Source organism: Lemur catta, chromosome 1, assembly GCF_020740605.2.
Source record: "Lemur catta isolate mLemCat1 chromosome 1, mLemCat1.pri, whole genome shotgun sequence".
Classification (NCBI taxonomy): domain Eukaryota; kingdom Metazoa; phylum Chordata; class Mammalia; order Primates; family Lemuridae; genus Lemur; species Lemur catta.
This window is the reverse complement of record NC_059128.1, coordinates 38159602-38173219: the sequence shown is the minus strand read 5'-3', so window position 1 is coordinate 38173219 and position 13618 is coordinate 38159602.

Here is a 13618-nt window from a genome sequence, read left to right as displayed (position 1 = left end):
AAATTTTGTTAAAAGGAAACTATAGAATCAGTTTCCTAATTTAGATCTTTATTATGAAGTGTATCCATTAAAATTAATTTTTCAAATACCAAATTTCAAATGCTAAATTTTAATGCAATAAAAAAGTCTCTTACTATTTATGTTTTTATTCTGTCTTGGAAATATTTTTTCCTATGCTTCATATACCTCTTGTTTCTAGTAAGCCTTTTATCTTTGGAACATAGCAAATTATTTCTCTATAGCTTATAAAGGTCACATCTTTTAGCAAGTCATCTTTTTTTTTTTTGCAAAACATTTTTCACAAGACATCTCAGATAATTCTTCAAAATGTAGAGTTGCTAGTCTTTTAGTATTCCTATGTTTTTATTTGCAACTAGTCATTCTGCCTCGATTAGAATTTTTTTTTTGGTTACTTGTTTAAATCTAAGCCAATCACAAGTGAGGGGATGATCTCACCATCTTTTATAATGCTGTGATCCCATCTCTTTGGGGCATGGCTATCAAGTTTATTATGTAAGGCAACTGTGACCAGCACTCAGTTCTTGAATCATTTCCAAGTTGCTCTCAATGAACATTCTCGGAAGGGGACACTGTCTGAAAACCACTTTCTGAGTAATTACATTTCAGGTACAGAATGCCAAACTAAGAGAAGCGTGAAAAACAGGATTTTCAAACAAGCCTGGGTTTCTCCTCCTAATAGTCCATCGCTTGACTTCCTTGTAGCTAGCAGTTGTACTGCCCTTGGAAAATTGCTTTTTATCGTTTATTTTCAGTGACAAAATACCTGCTATTGTTGTTACAAACAAAAGAGCTCTTTAAAATATTGTCCTTTATTTTAAAAAATTACAAATACTGTCAAAAGAAAAAATATATCTGGACAATACTCAAATTTTAAAAACTCTTCTTCCCCAATCCTCCCGAAATCCTGCTCTTGAATAAATTTGGTATACATATTTCCATGCTCTTATGTGCACATACAAATATATAGCCTTTGTACTTCAAAACAAAGTCTCAAGCTATATGTGTTATTCTATTACTGGCATCCTTCATTTCTTGGACCTATATGGCAGATATCATTCCCAATTCTTTTTAATGGGGTTCCAAGTATTTCCTCACTGAGGAAAAGGCACCAGATTTTATGAGCTACTTGAATTTGCCCTGCTTAGAAAAGTTCTAATACTTAGCAACAAAGTGCTACTCAAGTGTTAGCACACAACTTTGCACACATATTTCCTTTGTAGTTTTCTTATATTTTGTTATTTTGTATTGTGAGCTCACTTTCAGTGGAGTATTATCAAAGGGATCTGTTGAGGCTTGGTTAATGATTTTGCCATACAGAGAAATTTTGTATTTTTTCTGCCAGGTGCCTCAGGGATATTTCCAGGCTAGACCACTTTTTAAGTTAATTCATCTACTTGCGGGGTCCCTGACTACAGAGATAGTATAAATTCAAATCCTGAAACCATGAAGATAGGCTGTGGTTATGTGTTCTTAAAGGAAGGCCTTTCCCAAGGCAGACAAACTTCCTTATTTTCATCCTGGGCCAGCAAATGAATTTTTTTCCTGGTCCAACCTTTTACTAAGGATGTAGCCCTTCAGTAATCTCAGGACTATAGGGCAGTTTCAGTCTCCAATCCTAACCTGTAAGGGCTAAGTTTTGTTCCTGAGTGACTATCAAAACCAAAGCTCCTTGCTTAAGGGATCAGCAACATCTCTCCCTACTCTCCAAGGGTAGCCCAGACTATACACTTAAAAGAATGTTTGTTAATAGTTTATCCAGCATTTCTAAATGTTTTCAGTGAGAACACAGGTTTTCTAGTCCCCTATATGGCTGGAAACCCTAGAGCCACCCATTGCTTTTGTCAATAAGTTGGATCTTCCCCCTGCCTTTGGTACAATTTTATTGAGGTAAAATTAAAGTACAATAAAATGCACATATTTGAATTGTATAATTTGATCAGTTTTGACATATGTATACACCTATGTGACTACAGTCCATATAACAAACATTTTCATCATTCTCAATAATTTCCTTGAGATCCTTTGTAATCCATCTCTTCTACCCCATTCCCTAGGCAACCACTGATCTGCTTTCTGTCACTATAGATTACTTTGTAGAATTCTGTATAAATGGAATTAAACAGTGTGCTCACTTTTTGGCCTGAATTTTTCATTCAGCATAATGATTTTTAGGTCCATCCATGTTGTTTTATATATCTATAGTTCACTCCTTTTTCTGGCTGAGTTATGCTCTTTTCTACGGATATACAACAATTAGTTTATCCATTTACTTGTTGATGGACTTTGGGTTATTTCCAGTTTGGGACTATTACAAGTAAAGCTGCAGTGAGCATTCATCCCTAGGTATTTGTGTGGTCAGGTGGCTTTGTCTTTCTTGGGTAAATACTTAGGAATGGAATGCCTGGGTCTTAACATAAATGCATATTTAACTTTTTGAGAAATTGCAACAATGTTTTCCAAACCAGTTGTACCGTTTTATATTCCCATTAGCAGCATGTAAGAGCTTCGGTTGCTCCACATTCCTGTCAGCACTTGGCATGCTCAGTCTTTTTAATTTTAGCCAATCCAACTGATTGTATAGAGGTATCTCATTGTGGTTTTAATTTGCATGTCCCTGATGACTAATAATGTTGAGCATCTTTTCGTGTGCTTATTGACCATCTGCATATCTTCTTTGTAGAAGTGCCTGTTAAACATTTTGTCCATTTAAAAAATTGGGTTGTTTGGCTTCTTCTTATTAAGTTATAATAGTTCTCTATGAATTCTCTGTAAAAGTCCTTGGATATATGTTGTGAATATTTTCTCCCAGTCTGTGGCTTGGCTTTTACTTTCTTAATGGTGCCTTATGAAGAACAAAAGTTTTAAATTTTGATGAAGTCTAATTTTCTATTTTTTCTTTTATGGTTTGTAATTTTGGTGTCCCGTCTAGGAAACCATTGCCTAATCCAAGATTGCAAAGATTTCCTGCTATGCTTTCTTCTAGAAGTTTTATGGTTTGGGGTTTATATATCACCCAAACTGTCTTGATTTCTGTGGCTTTATAGTAAGTCTTGAAGTCAGGTAGAGTAAGTTGCCTAGCTTTGCTCTTCTCTTTCTCCTTGTTTTCCTCCTCCCCCTCCTCCTCCTTCTTAATTCCTTTGATTATTCTAGATCCTTTGCATCATCATATAAATTTTAGAATTAGGTTGTCAGTTTCTACAAAAGAAAAAAGCCTGCTGACATTTTTATTGGAATCCTATGGATCATGGATCACTGTAAAGATATTGCTATCTTAACAATAGTGAATGTTTCAATTCATAAAGATACTATACTGTTCTATTTATTTAGGTCTTCTTTAATTTTCTTCAGCAATGTTTTGTAATTTTTAATGTGGAGGTCTTGATCATCCTTTGTTAGATTTATTCTGATGTATTTTATGATTTTTGTTGATATTATAAAGAAAAGTTTTTAAAGTTTCATTTTCCAATTATTTGCTGGTGGTATATAAGAATACAATTGATATTTGTATACTAACCTTGAGCCTTGCATCCTACTTTGTTAGTTCTAGGAATTGTTTTGTAGAATGCACTTTTGATTTTTTTTTTTTTTTTTTTGACACATGGTCTCACTCTTTTTCCCCCTGGCTAAAGGGCAGTGGTGTCATCATATCTCTGTGCAACCTCAAACTCCTGAGCTCAAGTGATCCTCCTGCCTCAGCCTCCCCAGTAGCTGGGACTACAGGTGCATACCACCACACCTGGCTAATTTTTCCTATTATTTTTAGAGATGAGGTTTCACTATATTGTTCAAGCTGGTTTTGAACTCCTGGCCTCAAGTAATACTCCTGCCTCAGCCTCCAAAAGTGCTAGGATTACAGGTGTGAAGCACTGTGCCTGGCCTCACCTTTTATATTGTCTTAAAAGTCTAGAAGACTTTGTTCATTTTTTTCAATCCTTTCTGTTCTTCAATTTGGATAATTTCTATTGATCTATCTTCATTCTCATTTAATCTTTCCTTTTTTATCTCCATTCGGCTATTGAGCCCATTCAATGACTTTTTTTGAAATTTCAGTTATCATATTTTCCAGTTCTAAAGTTTCCAAATGGTTCTTTTTAAAAAAAAATAGTTTCTGTTTCTCTACTGAAAATTTTTATCTTTTTATTCATTTCATATGTATTTTCCCTTATCTCATGGAGCATAGTTATAATAGCACCTTTAAAGTCTTTTGTAGTTTTAATATCTAAGTCATTTGGGGTAGGCATTTGCTGATTGCTTTTCTCTCGAGAATTTGTAACATTTTCTTGTTTATTCAGTTGTCAAATAATTTTGGATTGTATCCCAAACATTGTCAATGTTATACTGAATGGGTTCTGAGTCCTTGTATAATCCTTAGGAGAATGTTGATGTTCTTGTTTTAGCAGGCATTCAACACAGATAGATTCTAAGTTCTGCTTATCTTCTGTGCGCAGTGGTTTAAATCTCAGTTCAATTATGTAAGCCTTGCTGTGCTGCATTGGGTCTGTCCTGCACTTGCGTAGTTCAGAGGTTAGTCTGAGACGTATGCAGGTCACTCATATCTCAGTTAAATTCTCAAGACCTTTGCTACATTGGTTTGTGTCTGTTTCTTGCATTTTTGGCTCACATGTTAGACTGAGCCTAGGGTTCCTACACCAAATTAGGGGACCACTTTCTCTAGTTCTTTTTCCTATGGAATTTCTCCCACTCATTCTGCCCCACAGGGTCAACATTTCCTGGCAATAGGCCACAGTGCTCTGGAACTGGGGCCTGCCATCAGGATAAAGTTGCATAAGAAAAGAAAAAAGTGAGGATACACACCCATCCCCCCAAATCCACCTGCTTTTGTTTACTTTCACAGTCCTCAAGTAGTTTTTTCTCCCATGTTTTTGTCAGTCTTTGGTTGTAATCAGCAGGAGGGATAGGCCGTAGTGGGCTCACTCTGCCCTGGCAGAACCAGAACTCCACTGGCTTATTTGTTTTTCCTATGGATAAAATTCAAAGACACAGCAGAGTCCTGTAGGAAAGCCAGTCATGTGCTTTCCCCAAATTCTCCACCCTACTTTGGAAAACACATGTAAGCTTTCTGTGTTCTGGTTTTAAAATCCTGTGTAATAGCACAAATCATTAAAAGCAAAGAAATCCTTTATCAATGTTGAAGAGAGTGTATTTAAGATTGACACAGTAAATCTTACTTTACCTTTTTTCTAGGTGCAAACCTTTCATTTGGAGGGTAGAAGAGAGCTATATAATTATTTATTCCTATACAATTCTTTCCTTTGGGGCTAAGAAAAAAATAACATTCTCTCTATATATTTATATTGCCTGAAAAATGGCATGAAAGTGACTTTTGCTTCCTTAGGAGTCATTTTGTTTGGTTTCAGACCTGTCACTTTTAACTATTTACCTGATCATCATATCTCCGACTGTAACATAAATACAGCATATAAATATGCTTTTGAAAAGGTTTTTTTTTTTTTAACTCAGTGGCCCATGGTGGTTTTTTTGGAGTTGTTACAACCTATCTGTTAAACATAAGGACTAACAGCATGGAGCCCAAAGCTCATTCAGAGAATTATTTTAATTTGAGGACTGTTGCCCAGGTAAATAACAGCTGCTTTGGAATCATTACAGCTGAAGTGGTCAATGAATAATTTACCTTTATATTTAACTATAACATGAATATTTCAGAGTTACCAAAGTATAAAGGATTTCTTAAGTATCACTAGTTTCTATAGCTGTTATATTTAAAAGGGAATACTGTAAATAGATACTAGGACATAAAGGTGCTGAGTTTCATTGGGAGACTGTGATTAATGATAGGCAAAATAAAAATGATCAGAGCATGAATTTGGTTTCAGTAAACAACCCTAAAATCTATTTATTTATCAAAATCTTATGCAAAATGTGTTATAACTTTGAACTTGCAAGAGCAACTTTTCCTGTGAGATTTTCTCTTTAAATTTTTATTCCTTACTTAGGAAAAGGCTATTCCTATATTTGTGGCTTTTTTAGTGGGGTCTGGCATTTTATTCTTAATATGGTACATAGCCAGAACAAGAAAATGCAAAGATCTATATTTTTAAGGCCAAGGGAAGCTTTTTTATTTTCCATTGAAAATAATCTTTTGTTATTACAAACATAGTACATATATATTATAGAAAGTAATAAAACACAAGTAAACAAAAAATGAAAATATAAAAACACAATTTTTATTAGAGTTGATTTCTACCAACTCTTTATATCCTTCCAGATCCCCTTCCAATTTTGCATATATGTATTTTTATTCTGAAAATGAGATCACACTTCACTTGCTATTTTGCCATTTGCTTTTTAAAGTCAAGAATCTCTGCCTTTCCATGTAAATGCATTTATATCTTATCTAATACCCAGTCCACAATCACATTTTCCCAATTGTTTAGAGGAGCTCTTAAAAAACATTAAAAAATTTAAATTAAAAAACTTTAATCCAAAAAATTAAATACTAATCCTTGATAACCAAGGATGTTATTCTAAATATTTGCTTGAATTGATTTGATTGAGGGATTTCATGGGAGGTCTTGGGCAGGCCTAAGAGTTGGTATTGGTAATCGTGTGATCAATCTGTTGCATAGATTAATTGTTTCTGATCCCAGGTAGAGAGTTACCAAAATCACAGATTGCTTGTGTTCCGGTGAATTTAGGGGCTGAAATGACACCCATTCCGTCACAAAGTTTCTAATAGGAATGAAAAAATATATAATGTGAGGAATGTATTAATAATAGTACTTATATTTGTAGCATTTTACTTTGTTTTGTATACCTCATGTAAAGTGTGAATAAGGTTCACCATGGGAGCAAGTTAGGACCTTCGGAAAGGGCTTAGGAAATTACTGACCATTAGAGCATCCCATACATGAGTTTTGAGTTTTGTCCTCTTTATGATGTCCATGTCAGGCAGGAGTTACAGTTCTTCCCAAAAAGCCAAACAAAACTAGTCCAAGAGGGGAGCATTCTTTTTTTAGAATCTCATCAATTGACATTTAGAGGAAAAGATTTAGGAGACTAAAAATATGGCTTATTGCCTACGACACACAAATTTCATTCTTAAGAAGCAAATTTCTGATAAATGTACCTAATGTACATTCAGATAAATGAACCTAATTTTTTCTTTCTGCCCCCCTACTCAAGTTTTTAAATATAAAAGTAACCTAAAACCTATATATTAAATAAAATTTAACAAATAAAAAAGGCAGATCACATTACCTTCTTATTCAAACAATTATTACATTTTGGTGTGGTTCCTCTAAATATCTTTTTCTATGCATATGCCGTAGTTGCTATCATACACATATATATTTATACACACATATATATAAGTACATACTATATGTACACATATGTGTATGTTATGTAGTTACATATACATGCACATATATAAGTACATATGGCATGTACTTATATATATTTATATATACATATAAGTATATGCCACATGTACTATATGTACATAAATGTATATGCTTAGCCTTAGTCAAGGGTTTTCTCAGATTGTTATAGTCTTTCTAATCAGCATTTTGTGATGGCTACACAATATTTTATTGTGATATTCAATAATTTATTTAGCCATTCCTCTCCTGATGAATATTTATTTATTTAGAGACAGGGTCTTGCTCTGTTGCCCTGGGCAGAGTGCCGTGGCGTCAGCCTAGTTCACAGCAACCTCAAACTCCTGAATTCAAGGGATCCTCCTGCCTCAGCCTGCCAAGTGGCTGGGACTACAGGTGTGCACCATGATGCCAGGTTAATTTTTCTATTTTTTGTAGAGACAGGGTCACACTCTTGCTCCGGCTGGTTGTGAACTCGTGACCTCAAGTGATCCTCCCGTCCGGCCTCCCAGAGTGCTAGGATTATAGGCGTGAACTACCATGCCTGGCCAAAAATTTATTTTGTTTCTACTCAGAACCCAGTGTCTCCTGGCCCACCCACTGACTGCACCCGAGATGCTCTGTGGAGGCTCCTTCCTTCCCTTTCCCACCCATTCTCAGGGCATATCTCCAGGATCCACATTCTGGAACATTCCCTCGAGGGACCTGATCTCAGGGGTCAAGCTTCATTTTGGCTCTCTTGCTCTGCTCTACCGGATGTACTTGACATCTTGAACTTTTTCTTCCCAGAAGCCTGCCTTGCCAGGAATTTGGACTTAAATTCTCCTGTTTTCTTTGCCTGTTCCCAACCACATCTACATCTTTCCAGCTAGTCCTGGATTCATAGATCTTGTCTTGGGCCAGAGTTCTAGGCCTTAGCAGCTCACCATTGGATGAAGCTGGGGTGGCAGGGAAAGGTCACTAAATCTCTGGTTTCTGCCTATAAATAACACATAGATGAACATTTTTGATAAGATTTTTTCCTCCCATAGTTAGGATTATTTTCTTAGGATAGAATCCCAGAAATGGAATTACTGAATTACAGAATATGACTATTTTCAAACCTGTTAATGTTTATTATTAACTGAAGATAGCTAATATTTATGAACCATTCATGAGACATTATCTCATTTCATTCTCACAATAGTCCTATACATATTCCCTCTATGAATAAGGAAATACAGGCATGGGGGTATGTGTAACACTATAAGGTATTATTGATAAACTGTCATCACTGTTCATTATAACTTAAAAGGCATCAGTAGGCTTTATTAGTATGTTTAGCTAGTTTTTTGGGGGGGAATATGATAACAAAAAAGGTTGGTTAAATAATTTTATTTCTTGTAAAACACAGTTGTGATTTTTTTTTTTTTTTGAGCATTAGTCATACAGAGTCTCAGACTTATAAACAAAATCAGTTTTAAACCAAAGGATAAACAGGAGGGCTCAGTGTTGACTCGTTCATCAAATATCTCAGCACCTACCTGTTCCACAGCACTGTGCTAGGAGCTGTGTGGATGCTGAGCTAGAACGGAGGCTCCATGAGGGGAGGGCAGGGGAGGGGACCTGCATTGTCCACTGCTGCATTTCCAGAGCCAGGACAGTGCTGGGCATACAGTGGGTGCTCAGGAAATAGTTCTAGAATGAATGAAAATACAGTCATGTGCTGTTTTTACCAGTTAGGATTAGGTTCAGCTGTGAGTGACAGAAACCCCAAAATAACAATGGCTTAAACTGGATGGAAGTTTGTTTCTTACATAGAATGAATCTAGAAAAAAGTATCCAGACTGTTAGGGAAGGTTCCTAATCTCACCAGGGTCCAGTTGACTCCTATCTTACTGCCCTGTATTCCTTGGCATATGATTTTTACTTCAGGGTCCTAGCTGACTGATTGAGCACCAGCCATCATCACATCAACATTTCCAAGAAAAAGGAGAAAGAAGGGCATTCCACTTCTCTTTAAGAGCACTTCCTAGCTTGCACAAACCATTTTACTTATGTCTCATTGGCCAGAACCTAGTCACATTATCACATGTAGCTGTAGCAAGGCTAGGAAATGTGGACTTTATGATGAGTGGACATGTGCCCCAGGTGAAATCAGGAGTTCTATTACTTTGGGTGAAAGAAAGAATGTAATCTGGGGACAACTAGCTGGATCTCTTGATAATGAGCTTAAATCTTAGGAGGTGAAACTCTATACACATTAAATTTTAAATAACCACATAAACCTGTGTATTATTGAAACCTAGTGAGAGTACAGGTGATATGAAACAGAGAGGGAAGGTCCTTACATAACGTTGGTCGACTAGCTGAAGGAATACAGTGAAGAGTGGCAGCATGGCTGACGGGGGGACCCAGACACATGGAGAGCAGTGGGGAGAACTGGAGATGAGCCCAAGGGCAGCAGATGTTTTATATTAGGTGGAAGTGGTAAAAGTAAAAAAAAAAAAATCATGATTCTTATGAATAAAATTCTATCTGCTTTTAATCATCAAGAAAAGGTCATAGTAGTAGTTTCAAAATCAATATATTTTATTTAAAGGGTACTTTTATCTCCTTTAAACAAATCTTTAAAGCCGTATTACTTGGATTTCCCCCTTCAAGCCTGCCATGGTTCTTCTCTGTTCAATCGATGGTTCACCAAGGCTGCAATTTTCTTTATAAGGCTCTTCTATTCCCTTGCAGGGCACAGAGCACTCAAGGAACTGTCGTGGCCAACGGGGATTTCCCCCAGTGCTGGGGAACTACGGTGCCCCTGTTCTACAACCGCTGTCTCAAAAACCCCGAATATAAAAAAGGGAGGAGTGAAAAATTGGTCCACACATTTAGAGGCTGAATTTCTTTCTCTTAACTATTTAAAAAATTACACATATAATACACATTCATCAGAGAATTAGAAAATAAGAGTGAACGAAATGAAAACATAGCCTGTAATCCTACTCTCCAGAGATGACCACTGTTAATATTTTGATGTAAACCCTTCCACACTTTTTTAATGCCTTTTAATAAATATATTCACATAAACATTTATTTAAAAACTGTCAAATTAATATTTTTTAATCTGCATTTTAAATTTAATAATCTAGCGTGAACTTTTCTTTGGTAGATAAACCTAATTGCATCATCGTTTCAAATGGCTGTATCGTGTTCTACTGGGAGGATGTGAAGGACCAGTTTCCAGTGATAGGAAATATGTCTGCAGTGCTTCTTTTATCAGGAACTTAGGAGAGTTGCTAACTCACAGGAGCTGTGTGGGAGCAGAAGGCTTGAAAGAAGGTCATCAGAAAAGGTTAGTTGCACGGTTGCCCGAGGCTGAGCCACTGAATCTGATACCTGGACAACTGGCTGCTCCTGACAGAGGCTGTCTGGAGATGTGGCGGTCAGTGGTGTCAGCCTGGGTCGTATCGCTCACAGCCTGCGGCTCCCCCAGGAAGCCCAGGTGAGGGCCTCTGGAGACAGATGGCTCAGGAGAAATGACCTCAGGCCAGCTGGTGTTCTGTAAACAGCCCTCATCTGCTGTATCCTGGCCTTATCTCCAACTGGTGCCAGAGACTAAGAGCTCTGTCAAATTGGATGTAGTTTTTAAACTTCTTTAGCTGCTACCTCATTCCCCAGTTACCTTGCCCCTTCACTCCCCAGCATTGCTCACATTCTGCTACCAACATTCGATGAACATTGAAAGCAATTACTTCATGAGCTGGGTATGTGCAGTGCTTAAGTCTTCCCACTCAGGAGCCTTTAGAAAGAAAACTCAGATTAGGTAACAGCTAGGGCAGGATAATCAAGGACATTTTTCAACAGTGACATAATGACTTTCCTCAGTTGTTTCCCATTGTTTGAAGGGGATCATTATCTCTCTGTGAAACCACATCTGACACTGAGGCGGAAGTGAATTTCTGAAATACTGACCCTTACCTCTGAATGGTAAGAGCCCACCTGCCTCCTTCTAATGGGCTTTGCACCACCAGGGCACTGAATGGATGCTGGGCACTTGCAGGCTGCCCTGATGTTATGCATTAAGGGTACATATCTTATAATGTGAGAACTACATCTGATACAGATTCTGCTCCACATGAATAAACTTGTTCTTTCTTGAGGATAAATGACCTCAGGGATCATTGGCTTTTAAGTGTTATAAATTTTTATGACATTATGAAAAAAATGGGGGCTACAGTAAACCACTTAGTATTATATTTCCATTTTCTGGATAATGGATTAGGTGTAATGTTCCAGCAAATGTGAGTACACCACAGAGGGAAGACTAGAAATAGAACAGGATACAAAATATGTACAATAAAATTGCCCAAGAAAGTCAACTTTCCTCTGATATGACCAAATACTAAAATATACAGCGAATGCTTAGGAGAAGGGTTAATGATTGACAGGGCATTAAATTAAAATAAAACCTGATTAAGTTCTTAGAGGACCCTAAAATGGAAATTTGGAAAAGGTAAGCTTAGTGAGAATAGCAGAGATTAGGGCTAGACCTCAAACTGCAAACTGGGGAAGTAATTAAAGATAAAATCAGAAGAATCCAAGGGGAATGCTGAGATATGAACCTGAGAAAAAAAGGAAGGTAGGAAGGAAGAAAGGAAGGGAGGGAGAGAGGGAGGAAGGGAAGGAAATAATTGTGCATACAGCCTTCATGTAGTATAGAAAGAAAATATTTTAAAATGCTGAACAAGGTTTTCAGTCAGGAGAGCAGGGGTTTGAGTAGGATTCACAAATTAAGAAGCATATTGTACATACTAAGAAGGGTCAATTTTACCCTTTTTGACAAGGGGGAAATGAAAAGATAGTGAGAAAGACAGGCTGTGTTTCTAGGGAGAAATCTTTTTGAGCTAAGTTGCCTAGAAGCTATTCCTCCTGTTAATTGTTTTAGAGTTAAAATGAGTAGCTTCTTTTCTTTTTTCTTTTTTTTTTTTTCTTAAGGAGAACTGAGGTCAGAGACTAGAGAAAGCTTGTCATTTGGCAGTCAAAGCCATTGACCACTGGGCTATACGTCCAAGGGTACTGGTGTTCAGAGAAATGAAATACTCTGAGAAGCGAATGAGGAAACAAAGCCAGACACTCATGAAACATTTTGCTGGAGTTCACGCTGACAAATATTGACATAGCAGATTGCTTCATAATTTAGGTATTGCTGAAGAATTCAGTGACCCTGGGGTAAGCTGTGGATTGATTGGCAGGAGTGAAGTGAATAGGATGTTTTAGGGCTGTACATTTTTATGCCGTCAGTTTATGTTTTTCTCAGCCTCCATTTCCACATCTGTAAAATGATTGCTTTGGAACAGATGGTTGTGGTCCTAGCAAAGACTGGGGCAGGGGCTAGGGCTGTGCATTTGGGAGTGTTGAGTGTTATTATCTAAGACAATAATGGATCAAACATCAAGGTAGGGCTAGCTGGGAATACCAAATCCGCAGGAGTCATGAAGCTCAAGTGGTGGGAGATTGAAGACAGAAGGAGTTTCTAGGACACAGTCTCCAGACATGGTTGAATGGCCAATGCTTTGGCATTTTGCTTTTAAAGCCTTCTTTCTGCCTTGCCCTGTACCTGAGCTTTGTCAGTCTGATAGCAACTATATTTGGGAGCAGTTCTTAAACACAGATTTTTATTCGTGTGATGTTTACAAGTATCAAACAACAGTGGAGCCAACTTAAGCAAAAGAGGGTAACTTATTAGGAGACAAGAGTGCCTTGGGACCTTGGGACCAGACTAGAAGCAAAGACTGGAAACCTGTTGAACTCCCCATCTCTAGTCTTGCTTCCTCTATGTGTCTCTGCTACATCTGTTAGGCAGAACTGTATTCTAATTAGCTGGAAGACAGTATTCAGGCAGTATTCTACATCCTGAGGGGGAGACTGTTCAGAGGAGAGCTGAAGGATGACTAAAGAGCTAAAAAAAAAAAAAAAAAAAAAAAATTAGACCTGAGCGGAGATGCTAAAAGAGATAATTATTGAGAAAAGTCTGCTATTGGGTAAAATGCAGTCTTAAGTATATGATGGATTCTTAGTGTAAGAAGATGGCGACCATCTGTTCTTTGTCTTCACCAAGGGTAAACCAAGAAGGAAGAGAGAGGTATGTGTTCATAGCAAAAGGGAGTCTGCCTAGGTGAAGGGAAGGAGGCGATGGCAGTGGTGACTGGAAGCACTGTGATGGCTTTCAGGAAAAAGCAGAAACCTTTCCTGCAGATACT